Source organism: Panthera leo, chromosome B2, assembly GCF_018350215.1.
Source record: "Panthera leo isolate Ple1 chromosome B2, P.leo_Ple1_pat1.1, whole genome shotgun sequence".
In the NCBI taxonomy this organism is placed as follows: Eukaryota; Metazoa; Chordata; class Mammalia; order Carnivora; family Felidae; genus Panthera; species Panthera leo.
In genome coordinates, this window is record NC_056683.1 from 80,235,169 (window position 1) to 80,249,175 (window position 14,007).

At 40.9% G+C, this 14,007-nt stretch overlaps 1 protein-coding gene across 3 annotated transcripts in view; it reads right to left on the bottom strand.

The window, feature by feature from the left end:
- Positions 1-14,007, bottom strand: part of BACH2 (BTB domain and CNC homolog 2) — a 351,002-nt gene that overhangs the window by 126,372 nt on the left and 210,623 nt on the right. Inside the window, exon 4 of one of the 3 annotated variants that reach the window (XM_042939369.1) lies at positions 10,857-11,040. The exons of the other annotated variants lie outside the window; for them this stretch is intronic. The gene's annotated coding sequence lies outside the window, so the exon portion shown is untranslated. The remainder of the gene's footprint in view (positions 1-10,856; positions 11,041-14,007) is intronic. 3 annotated transcript variants of the gene reach the window in all.

A 14,007-nucleotide genomic window follows, 5' to 3' on the forward strand; every position in this document is an offset into this window, starting at 1 on the left:
AAAGGCAAATTCCATATGACTTCACTCAAGTGTGGCATCTAAAGACCAAAACAGGGGCACCTAGGTGGTTCAGTCGGTCAAGCATCCGACTTCAGCTCAGGTCATGATCTCGTGGTTTGTGATTTCGAGCCCCACACTGGACTCACTGCTGTCAGCACGGGCCCACTTCAGGTCCTCTCTGTCCCTCTCCCTCTCTGCCCTTCCCCCGCTTGAACTCTCTTCTTCTCTCAAAAATAAACATTAAAGCAAACAAACAAAAAGCAGAATCAGATCTATAAATACAGAGAACAAACTGATGACTGCCAGAGGGAAGGAGGGTGGGAGATACAGGATTCCAATTATGGAATGAATAAGTCACAGGAATAAAAGACAGCACAGGGAATATAGTCAATGATATTTTAATAGTGTTATATGGTGGCAGATGGTAGCTACACTTGTGGTGAGCATAGAATAATGTATAGAGAAGTTGAATCACTGTGTGATACACCTGAAACTAACATAATATCGTGTGCCAAATATACTCCAATAAAAAAGAAAAAAACAAACAACCCCCCACAATGGAACGGTTATTTGGTTTATGCTCCCAGACAGTACAGCAATCTTGTTTATAGCAGCCCCCAAATATGGCCCTAAAAGATGATTCTCATTCTAATAACGAGGGGGTTCACTGCTACCCCATGGGGCTACTGGTTCCACTGCCAGCTAGTTCTAGCCACAAGAAAATTACTGTTCTGAATCCAAGTCTCTTTCTCTATAACTTCTACCTTTTGGTTCTGCTTTTTCTAGAGTGACAAAGTCTTTAAACCCAGCTGTTATGTCTCCCCTTCTTTTTCTCTTCTCTAGTCTAACCTTCCTCGGTTCCTTCACAAACTGGTTATAAGACACTCTCTCTGATGCCCTTTCCATTCCCGATCCCTATTCATGAAGTATACTCAAGTTTGTCTGTTTCCCTTGCCACAGATACTATTAAAATGGTTTAAAACACAGTTAATGTGCTCTAAGGATTATGGAGTCCAATGAGATCATTACACTCTTTCACTGCGCATGTGACTTTTACTGTCATAATTAGGAGAATGTTAGCTTTTTCAGCAACCGCTTTGTTGGGAAGAAAGATACATAAACAATCTCTTGCAGTAGCGCATGATGAGTGCTGTGAAGGAGGTGGGGACTGTCCTGTGGAATCGCAGAGAAGGAGCAGCTAATGCAGCCTGAAGGAAGCAAAGAAAGCTCTTGGAGAGGATGCTGGAACGACTCAAAGTAAGAGTTAACCAGGTGGAGAGAGTGGAAGAGCTTTCCAGGTAGATGGAAAAGATTTTGCAAAGATGAGCTGGCATGAGAGAACACGGCAGCACTGCTCCCCTCCCCCGCCTCGCCGTTCCTCTTTTTTTCAATTTTTCTCTGGCTTCGCTTCCCTCTCAGATGTTCTTTTCTGTCAAGGCCTAGGATAAACTATGTTCTCTTGTTTTAAGAAGTATCCTTTGTATGGAGTTCAAAATTCTTCTTATAACACCTGTGTACCATGAGTGTAAAGTGAGCGTTAAATAGCCTAAGCACTGGCAATGGTATGGTCATAAGTATTTTGAGCCTGCTCTTCTTTTCAGAGGCGGTACTTCTTTTTATTTTTACAAATTTTTTTTATTTTTATTCATTTTTGAGAGAGACAGAGAGAGAGAGAGAGAGAGAAAGAAAGAGAGACAGGGCGGGAAAAGGGGAGGGGCAGAGAGACAGAGGGAGACACAGAATCCAAAGCAGGCTCCAGGCTCCGAGCTGTCAGCACAGAGCCTGACGCAGGGCTTGAACCCACGAACCTCAAGATCACGACCTGAGCCGAAGTTGGACGCTAGCCAACTGAGCCACCCAGGCGCCCCTCAGAGACGGTACTTCTACATCAGTGGACTGTTTGATTGGGGTAGAAAAGCAAATGGCGCCTCAAGTATTCAAAGGCAGCCAAGGTTCCTTCAGAGCTGTGAGGTAGACTATGGGGCTCGGGGAGACCTGCACGGGGGTCAGAGCTCTTTGCCCCTTTATCAGCTGACCTGTCTTTCTCTTCAGTGCCTCTAGCCAGCCATGTTTGAAGTAAGGCATTTAAGGATCTCTGAAGTCTTGTTTCTAAGGTTATTATTCACAAACTCTTACCAAGGCTGTTTTCTCAGGCTGGAACGCAGACAGGCTAGGAACCTCACCTTGGCAGGGGAATTCAAGAAACTCAAGACGTGGTAACTCTCCCACCTGCTATTTCCTTCTGCTTGTTCCTTCTCTGCCTTCAGCCTCTCGGTCCTCCAGCCCCTCCTCTGGAAAGTGTACAGTAACTCAAGGCTTCCCTTAAACCTCTGACAGGTGAACAAAGAGAAACACCTCTCACAAATCCATAGAAGAGAGAACAGAACCTTTCATAAAGAACCCTAAACATCCCACCAGAAAGTCCCAAACAGCCCTGAAAAGTGAGAATAAAACTATCAAAAGCTGACAGAGGGTAACAAGCATTATTTCCAACCCACATTTGTCCTTCTAAAAAAAGCCAACCAACTACTGAAAAAACCCCTGAAATGTATGAAATCTAACATCGTTAACATATTTCCTGTCCTCACATAGCTTATAAAAAATGTTTCTGAGCTTTTCCCTGGCTCATTTGCAATGACGAGAAGGAGCAAAAAGGAAATGCAACAGATGGGGCTACCATCTTCTCTTGCAGTGATTTATCTTTACTTGAGGTAGCTTGGGCAAGGTTTCAAACATTTTTTAGATGTACCAATAGCTTATGCCTGGTCCAGAACAATGAAGATGAGGTTCTCTTAAAAAAAACACACACAAAACAAAACTGCAGGTTATAAGCCATGTTTACTACTATCTATTTTTGTTACTTCTAAAAGAGATCACCTCAGCTTCCTCCCAACCCTCCCTGTACTGACTCCATGAGGATCTAATCTGGTGCTGATTTAGAGCTGACAGGTGGTACATGCATAATTAAAGATGACCCAACACAGAATGCTCTCATTCCTGGCATATTATCAGACACTTAAGCAAAGCAATTATCAGTAGGCAATCTTTTCTGTCAACAGAGATGGAGATGAAACATTTCTTCAATTAAGAGGATTCTGCAAGGATGCTGTACATACATCCATCTGCAAATACTTGAAAGTCTTTACAGTTTAATAGTAAGCCAGCTCAATGGAGCACCTTTGACCAGTTAATTCGTGCTACTCCCTTCCCCGTTATCCTGGAAGGTCACATTTTAAACATCAGCATCAACGTAGGAATCATTCTGAGGTACTGTCAGAGATCCCGATCCAAGCTGTCACGGAGATCTCTGCGTCTCTCTGCCATAGTCCTATTGGGGTTTTGCAAATATACTAAACCTTCCTTTAAGGCTCAAAGCAAAAAAGGATAGGGTTCAAATAAAAGTAAATTCAATTAAAATTGCAATTTAAAGCAGTCTTCTTTCCTCCTCATGCTCCACCAGTGTCAAAGGATTTGAGAATTGTTATCAAGCCTTAAAACTTCATCAGGAATCTAAGTCATTTAAAGGATTTTTTTTTTTCATTTTGAAGAAATAAATATTATTCAAAGGAAGAGGTGTCTTGACAAAATGATGGATTTCCTATTTCAGGTGAAGGGGGGAAGAGGCACTGCATTTCCTAATAGAGTACTGTATTTTTTTTTAAATAAATTATAGTGCATGCACTTTATATAAATGAATGCATTTTAGCTTTCCTTAGAACAGAAATTGCTTTAATGTTATAGTGAGACAAGTGATTTTCTTTTCTTTTTTTAAATGGTAGTTTATACGTTAATGGGTTTTTTTGAAGCCCATGTAAAAACTGCCTTCCACGAGACAGAGAAACTCACAACGTTTGTGGTGCATATTTTGCCACATTTCACAAGGGGTCTTATTGTTTAAATTCTTATATCCTGATGTCATATGTGAACAAACGACCTTATTGTTCATTTGAACACGTCTTTATAGGATCTCTGGTGGTAGAACTGGTGTTGTTGTTTGCTTTTTTTTTTCCTCATCAAGTCGGAACAAAAGTCTCTTTTTCTGCAGCACTGGGAACTCGGGGAACACGGCTGTATGTGGCAGTGGTTGTCATTTGGAAACACCATAATGATAATGGAAGCGAAGCGCTAATGTAAATGGGGTGACTTCTGACAAGTAAATCAAGGTCTACAGGACAGTTTCTTCTACATAGCAGACTTGAAGGTAATGTAAACTAGAAGCACTTAAAAAGACAACTAAGAATCACCCAACGAACTATTAAAGAGGCAGGTCTGCTGGGTAACCAGACCCAATTCCTTCCAAGGTGTGTTTCACTCAAAAGACACTCCATTCAGAATGTTAGGGGAAAAAAATAACCAGTAGTCTTTGGGGAAAATGTAATCAGGCAGAGAAGTGGTGATGACAGTGGCATTGTTAATGGGAGATTCACCAGGACTCAAAGCACAAGTTCATTATATTTCTCAGAACTAAGAATAGCTTCTGAATGAGTACTCACAATTCTCCACAGACCTATATCTCCTAAGGAGCTCCCCCTTCTCCCTTTCCAATTTTGATGTAGGAAAAAGAAGAGAATATAGTCAGACATGGGTAGGTAGGCAGGAACAAAGGAACCTCTATAGGATGGAGAAGCATCTAAACTAGTTCCATTCTAGATGCTGTTACACTTCTTCCATCAGGATTCAGTTCAGAAAAACTCAAAGATGTAGTTTGGTAGCACGCTGCACCAAGAGGCCGGGACAAAGAAATATGTTGCATGTGTACTACTGTGGCAAACAACAAAACACTTGTGAGTTCCCAATCGATGTCATGGATAAAAAGAAAATATGCGATATAAGGCATATACTACCATCAAAATAAACTTAAGAAAAAAGGAACAAATTCTAGTGAGTTTATTTAGGGATAGACTCTCATTTCCCATACAGCAGAGTCCTAGACTTTGTACAGCTTTAGTAAATAAAGCAAAGTCTATAAGCACAGTCTGTATGCTGAGGATAGCACATGGCACTAAGACATTTTATATCATGCTTTTTACACTGAGTTTTTATTTTAGAATCATCAACTAACATTTTTATGTAAGATGGTACCTTACATAAAACAGAACCATCTTATTGTTAACTTAGGTTTTTCCTATCCACCCTCAAAACTAGTTTCCCAAGTACCTTGGTTCTAACTTTTATGCTCGGATGAATAAAATAAGACTGTAACTATGGCTACCAAATAAAGACTAAATCACACAGATGATAGATATGGATAGAATATATTTCGGAAAGAATAAAAATCAAGTCTAAGGTATTATTATTGTCACCGTTACCTATTTGTGTCCTATTTCTGAAGGATTGCTTAAAACCTGTCATTTGGAAGTCTTACAGAGCCATTCTGCAGAAAACGATGTGTTCTTACTGCTAACACATGATCAGAGATGCTTATCAGGTTTATTTCACTAAGGACAAAGTATAGCATATTTAAGAAAGCCAGAATGGATGTTGTTCCAAATCTCTATCCATTGAGGAGAAGACACTTACTTTCTGGTTAAGAAGTGACCATGTTAATTCCAGAGTACCTTGCAATTGGGTTTTTCAAGAACTGGCACTGGAGGTCAAACCAGACAAAGGTGACGAGCACATCTTCAATGACTCCGAAGGCAGCAGTACAATCAATGCTCTTATTTTCTCCTCCTAATACTTCCCTAGAGATAGCCTGGCAGATGGACCAAAAAAGGGGTGGCCTCACTTCACTGCAGGGGGATGAAAGAAAATAGAAGTGAAAAAATAGTTCTTCTCCACAAACTGCACTCTAGGAATCGACTGTTCTTAACTCTGAGCTCTTTCACAAAACGAAATGCTATGCGCCAGTACACTTTGTCTCCCTTAGGGAGGGAAGGTGATGAGAGGAAACAGTGTTAGGAGAGGATTAAAGAAACATATGTTCTTATTAAAGCAGGGTTTGAAAAGAAATAATGTTACAGAGAGAATGATGATTACCTGGTAACAATGTATGCTGAATCCTCACTAAAAGAAAAGAAGGGCAAGCTTATATCGAATATCTAATGCACCCAGGTACAAATAACAAGAAAGAGAGTCTCACGCCAACCAATTTATACAAATTAACTTACAGTTATTCCCTTGTGATTGACCACATAACCTACACCCCAGGTAAATACGATGTGCTTTTACATGAACACATTTGTAACTTCTGTAAACTAATTAACAGAGATGAATACAAAATATCCAGGTAGAATGGAGACCAGTGATTTCCATCCCTGCAGCCAGTTGTACTGTAATATCTTCCACTGGATGCTGACAGCCTTCTCTTCCCCTCTCTCATTCCGACACAACGCCGTCAGGTCTGTCTAAGTAATGTAATTTACTGGAGTGGAATTCCCCTGGTAGCCTGTGCGGCACTTGGTGACAGTGTCATTTATACTCCACAGTGTCGTGGCCTGACACTGATACATCAGCCTTCATCCCTCATTCACAGCAGAGCGTGCAATTTCACCTTCTGCTGTGCCCTTCTGTAGTATGCACGTACAAATTTACTCCATTCAGCCCTAATTACAAACCTTGGTTAAAATGCTCTCATCAGATTTATATTTCTCACTCCAAATGTCAATCTTATTGAAAATTCCGATTTTCCTGAGGATTCATCCATTAGCAATAAACTCTAAAGCATTCCATGACTGAGTGCATTAAACTGGCAATGCGGACATGCACTTAAAATACATCATTAGAGTAAATCTCCATTGCAAATGCTTTACATTATTCAACCAAAGGAATAATGAGCTCAGCCCAGCCAGTACCCTCAAATTGCACATGAAGGATAGGTTAAAACTGGCTGTTATCCAGGAAGAAGCACACGGTATATCAATGGGACGGATTTCAGAGTCTCCGTCACTTCTTATGAAGGTGTGGGAGGAAATCACAGTCAAAGCCTAACTTATCACCTTCTCTTGTCTATGGTCTTCACAGAAACTTCAGTCTCTGGCAAAGTACAATATGGCAGGAAAAGATAATGGGGAGTGTATGTATGTGTTCATGGAGGGGACTAAAGCTATGCCTGCAATGCCAAGAACTTTGTTAAGTTACCCTGAATGATTTGCTCTGCCTAAAAAGCATTCTTCCATTCCATCCAACAGAAAAACTTTAAAAAGCAGCATTGTCTGGATACACTGTAAGAAGCTGGGTACCATTCTAATAAAAGACAGATCTTACCGGTGGAGTTGACCTGAGAAACATCTCCACCCCAGTCTGTTGGGTACTAACACTAAAAACCCAGAAGCCACAACGATAATGTTGACATGGAAATTACAAGCCAGAAGTTGTATCTGTGAATGGAATGACAGGACAGACCATAAAAAAAATGTGGAGGAAAAAAAAAAGAAGAAGAAGAACAACAACAACAACAAGAACAACCAACTAGCAAAATACATCAATTAAAACCTAGCTGGCACTGTTTATATCAGGACCATGTTTTAATTCCTTAGCTTATTGATCTCATTTATCACTTCTTGTCAGGTCCCAGGTGAGGCAAAGTCAAGGTACAGTCAAATTTCTTTTGTAATTTGGTAAATGAAAAAACTGCATCCCACGAAGGTCATGGAGGACGCTGAAGGAAGAGTCTGATGCCAACTCTTAGCATCTAATACTAAAGGTTAACCAAAGAAATTAAGTGATGCCTACACAATTATGATTCGATGATGAAATATACAGTATATTTACTTAAAAAAAATAAGTAAGATCTACATCCAGCGTGGGGCTTGAACTCATGACCCTGAGATCAAGAGTTGCATGCTCTACTGACTGAGTCAGTCATGTGTCCCAATGTATTTATTTTTTTAATGGAAAAATTTCGTGGGCAGAAAGACTCTGAGAAGGGCAGGCATACACTCCATTAAACAGTAAATAACTTATTAAAAATAATAAAGTGAAAGAAGTGACAGTAATTGTTTTTTGCTTGTCAGTATCTGGTCATCTCTAGGACTGACCGGTAATCAGAATTATAACAGATACAATATTTTCTGTAGAGAATTACACCACCGTGGAAGCTAACTGCTCCTGAAGTTTTGCCCAGTCCCACCTGAAATATTTAAAACTGCACCTGATTGGGGCGCCTGGATGGCTCAGTCGGTTGAGTGTCTGACTTCAGGTCATGATCTTGCCGTTTGTAGTTCGAGCCCCGCATCAGGCTCTGTGCTGACAGCTCGGAGCCTGGATCCTGCTTCGGATTCTGTGTGTCTCCCTCTCACTTCCCCTCCCATGCTCATGCTTTGTCTCTCAACAATAAATAAACATTAAAAAAATTTAAAAAATTAAATAAAATAAATAAAACTGCACTTGATTAAAACAGCGCTCTCTCTTTCATAACGTACATCAGCAGGTACTACAATTTAATATGCACAGATGTTAGAGCTGAAATATCCATGCTTAAACAAAAAACATAGGGAGAAGGTAAAAATAACTGAATATGCTCAACACAGTACCAACCTTAAAAGGAAAGAGAGGCTTACATTGTGCTGATTTAATGGCAAAATAAAGAAATGATCCCCCAGATGGCATCGGTAACCTGTGAAGAACCAAACTACTCTGTAAATGACCTGCAGCTTTCTGTTTGAGAAACACTGGACAAGAGGCTGATCGTGTGTCCATTTAATTCCAAAATCTGTACCCCAGGCATCCAGGGGAACCCCCAAATGCCCCGAAATTCTCCAGCACGTTCATATTTTACAATGGCACAAAGAAGAGTAACAACTCCATCCTTTTAATAAGTGCTGGTTTTGTACTTCATATGTTATTTCATTTAATCTGCACAACCACCCTATGAGGTAGGTACGATCCCTGTTCCTTTTTTCAAATAAAGACATCCAGGCTTAGGAAAGGTTAAATAAACAGATCAAGGTCAGCAAGTAGCTAAGTTAAGATCTGGTCCTGAGTCCTCTTTCTCCCAAAGCTCTTGCCTTGCTTTAACCACCACGCCTCACCCTATCTGCCTCAGTTGGAGATGCCAGTGAGGAATGTGATCTGGAGTCTTCAATTTCCAGACGCTTCTGGAATGACTGCCCTCTTGACTCATCTCGTTTCGCAAATTACATCAACCTGAAAGGCTCAAAACACTTGCAGACATTCTCATTCTCTGGAAATGCCACAGCCACTCAGCCAGTGGAATGGGGACAGCACCATCACCGGGATCACCAAGGTACAAATTTCCCTGTGAACGCTGACGCCACCTCTCTTTGGTGTTTCTTCTAGCCACAAACTGGCACGTTATCACTGGCTGTGGTCGCAGTAGACTCAGCAGTCAGATAAAGGGGAGTTTCTACTTGGTTAACTGCTCCCCCAACATCTGTGTCCAAGGAGGGTCCTCCAGAGCAGGCACACACTCATCCTCGTCCTCCCTCCCCACCGACCCCATCAGTCCACAAACAAGAGGCTTTGCTAATCTCTTGGCCACACCACTAAGAAACCCTCCCCTTCCCGTGCTGCGAGTCTTCAAGAAACAACTTTCTAACAATGACTCAAAAAGATGATGTTTTAAAAGAGCATTTCAAACAAGGCAATTGCTTTTTAAAAAAAGATTCAAGAATTCTATCACTTATTTCAGCCTTCCATCGACACAATTTGTTTACGTATGAGTCGAGCCTTTCTTCCTTCAGAAGGGGAAAATGCTGATAAACTAGCACATGTAGACAAACAGCGCAAAAACCTGGCTGCCTCTTGCTGCTGAAACAGAGTCACATTTATTTCCCAACGCACCACTTACCAGACAGATGCAAAGATGTGGGCAAGCCAGTCATCAGAATTAACAGAGTGATTGTGCTTGCACTACATATTCTGATTTGTATGAATCTTATTTTTAGCCATGCACAAAGGGCAATAAATGGAAAATCTTATTCTAACCGCTACTTTTTCTGGGCCACCCACACTGCTCCACCTACCGCACAAGTTCACAAATGTAAAAAACCCAGCGCAGGGTTTGTCCTAACAAGGGATGCAAAGAGGCTAAAACGTGTGACATTTTTTCCAGTTAGTGTTGGTACTTTCACTCTTTTTCTGTATCAGGACTTTCAGGGAAAACAACATTGACTTATCTATGGGCATTTTCCGAGACTCCACGTTGGTATGCCATTCAGCACACAGGCAGGTGTGATCCGCAAGGCACGGGCACCAACCTGCTGCGAGCCGCATGTCAACCAACCTTCAGCAAAGAAATGCACCCACACACATTTCTGTATATTCAGGAAGGTGATACCTACAACATTTTGTTCTGAGACAATGCCAAGGTCTTAAAAGTTCCTCAAATGAACGAAAGTGGTGTCAGAAACATAAATGTTGCTAAAGCACAGCAGGCTGTCAGAAAGGATCTTACCCAAGTGAGGTCAATATTGCTGCTCCTCAGTCTGCCTTTAGTTTGCAGTTGGACAATGTTCACCGAGGCGGTTACCTCCTTGCCATCTCCCTTCCCTGTTGTGCATTCCCCTCCCTGCCTGCCCTGTCCACAGTCCCCACCGCATCTCAGGCAGCTCACCAAGCGTTAACTCACACGGCTGCCACACCCGCCAAGCAGCTGATACTGAGAGACAGACACTGAGAGCAAACAACAAAAACACATTGACGAAGAGGATGTTTTTTAGGGGCGTAGAGAGGATACAGATGAGAGTCTATTTTCGATGACTCTCTCCTTAGACTTTTAACGAAAAGTTAAATGGTTAAGGTCCCAGGGTAGCAATTAAAATGCTTGTTCTTCTGAGCCCTCTGCAAACCTCAACAGCAAACATACGCAGGTAGTGATCAATATTTAAAAGTCAATTCAACAAAATAATTAAGACGCGAAAGGAGGCAACTCTGAGAAAGGCATCTTTCTTTACCTGTGTGCTTGCTCATTATCCAGAAACTAGAGGAAATGTTCCGTCATCCTCTGGTAGTTAACACATGCCCTGCAGAGCTAACACCTTCTTCCGATAACGCACGGTACGAGAGCAGCCCTGATGAGGTGTATCAGAAAATCTTTTTTGGGTTATAGTCCACTCTCGTCAGACCTTCTGACTAGTGCTGTAAAAACACGGGTAATTAAGTGTTACGAAAAAGTGGGTCATACACCACGGAGATACAACCACACCGCCCCCAAACTAGGCTCCAAATGACTGTGCTCTGAGAAGGTGGGAGGGGTCTGAACACAGCGAAAGCAAAACTTTTATGTGGTGAGGAGCATTTTGGTTTTCACTGGTTTAGGTTAGAGAAAGTTAATCTCAATGTCAACTACAAACCAAATAACTTTTAACGTGTTCTTGAAGTTTTATGACAAATGCTGGCTGTTAATGTAATGGGAAATTCAGATACAATGTCATAAACAGTCCAAGGGACAGTCTCAGGCTTAAATGACATGTCCATCACCGAAGAGCGAGTGCTGTGTGACTCAGTGAAGCAAAGCGGTCAAACCGAAACTGAAGACAAAGAAGCAAATTCTTACTATCCACATTAGCATCTCCTTCTCCTGAGGAGGATCAAAGTACTCTATACCACTTCCCCACACCTGTAGCCAGCTTGGGCATTCAACAATCGCGGATATTTATCAAAGCACCCCTCGACTTCTGTAGCAAGAAGGCAAAATGTAGTACGTGAATTGAGCACATTCATTCATCTGTCAGTCACGAGCCACAGATATATTAATTCAATACATACGGAGTCCCGATTATAAACAAGGACACGAAGGATGGTGAAGGGATGCAGAGAGAAGAACCTAGAAGAATCTGCTTTCAAAGAACTTAAGTCTTGTATAAGGGATAAGACCTAGTCATGACCAGACCAAAAACAGATCATTCTTTTAAAACAAGATCTTTTCTAGCAGCTTCTTACTATAGACTTCTTATTCTACTGATATAAGGCTTGTAGAAAACATTCCTACATTTTTCAGATGAATCTAACAATCCCCTTAATTTTTTTAGAAAGCGATTCATTTTAAAATTTTTATTGAGAGAGAGAGTGAGCGAGCGAGCATGAGTGGGGGAGGGACACAAGGAGAGGGACAAAGAGACTCTCAAGCAGGCTCCACTCTCAGGATGGATCCTGACGCTGGGCTCCATCCCATGACCCTGGGATCATGACCCAATCGAAATCAAGAGTCAGTCTCAACTGACTGAGCTCCCCAGGCACCCCAATCCCCTTAATTTTTTTTTAATCCGGGTTTTCTTTTAGTGCTTAAGATCCTTCCTCACCTTAGCTACATGTTAGGATTCACCCTGACCCAAAGTCCTAGCATTTCCCAAAGGGAAGCACAGAGCTATCAGGACAATCCCAGGAACTATAACACCACACCAGAGGAATTTGAAGAGAAGTCTCTTTGAAGGGGGATAAAGGATTCAAAGTTGAAGGAAAAGCTCTGGTTCACAGCACAAGAAAGGATATATTTGAATCACATTTTGGTACCATCAGGTATAAAATCAGAATTTTACTGTAGAACATACTGTTTGGATTATGGCTGGGGATATGGCTAACCAACCTTTCCCATTTCTGGCAAATTGCTATATTGTGTACTGATAACAAATTTCTTAAATAACTAGAATACAGTTAGTTGATCTAACACTAATACCATTTTACATATAATTAAATCGTTCTCTTATGATTCCAGAGGCCCATTAGGATCTTAAGGGCCTCTCAATAGTCCTTTTCATTGACAAGATGCAGAAATTAAAAAAAAAAGTTAATACTGATTTCCACTTGATAAAGATAATGGTGTATCTACACAGGTATCTGTTCTTGTAAGAGATGATTAATGTTATTTGTGAGAAAAAAATAAGAAACAAGGAGATCATTATCCTAGAAAATGATAGCTAAAGTCATCATTCTTAAGCTCCACCAAATTTGTGGGATGTAACCAGTCCAGAATACTGCTTGTAAATTTGGAATTATTTTATTAATTCAAAAGAGTCTGGAAAAATACACAAAAGTATGAGTTAATAGTTAGGTTTTATTCTGGGTAGCTGGATTACAGGTAATTTATTTTCTTCTTTGTTGTTTTATAAATTTTGTACAAGAAACATATTACTTCCACAATCAGGAAAATAAAGCTACTCCTGTTTTAACAAAAGGAAACAATTATTCTCTGGTTCTGCTCTTCCTAGTAATTAAAAATACTTGATACACAGAACCCAGTATAATAATCTGGCCTGGCGACAAGTCAGACATGAAATACAGGAAAAATCTACTAGAAACAATAGATTACAGTTTCTAGTTAAGCTCTACAGGGACTCTAAAAATCCTCCTACACTCCAGAACTTTGCAAATACTGCTCTTTCTCATCATGATCCATGATTTGCACACTCTCCAGCTGCAGATGCCAGGGCCCTCACAATGATCAATGGGGGTGGGCAGGTGTCCTTGTAAGAGTGTGGTGCCACCACCTGGGTTAAATCACAGCTCACAGACAGGTGTCACTTTGCCAATGAAAGGTACAGTCAAAAGAGAGCACACAAATAATTTCTAAAAAGCAACAGATTGGAAATGATTAGAATTAGTTGATAAACTATTTGTGCTACAACTGATAACCACTTGATAAAGTAGCTTCATAATATGCATGGTTGAGTTTCTTTGGAGATTCACAGAGAATACCATGTGAAATTTCTGATTTACATATTAATGTATACTATCATGCTGGTAACACTACCCCTATCTGTTTGTACCATTAGTGTATATGCAGAGAATAAAAATTAATTTTGATGATGCTCTGAGCAGAACATAATCCTAACACTAAATGCTACAAATAAGTGCATCATACAGTCTTTCTAAAAAAAACACAAAAGAATTGGCTTCAAAACTGTTAATGCTGGGGCACCTGGGTGGATCAGTCGGTTAAGTGTCCGACTCTTGGTTTTGGGTCAGGTCATGATCTGCGGTTTGTGTGTTCAAGCCCTGCATTGGGCTTTATGCTGACAGTGAGGAGCCTGCTTGGGATTCTCTCCCTCTCCCTTTCTCTCTGCCCCTGCCCTGCTCATGCTCTCTCTCTCTCAAACAAAACAAAAC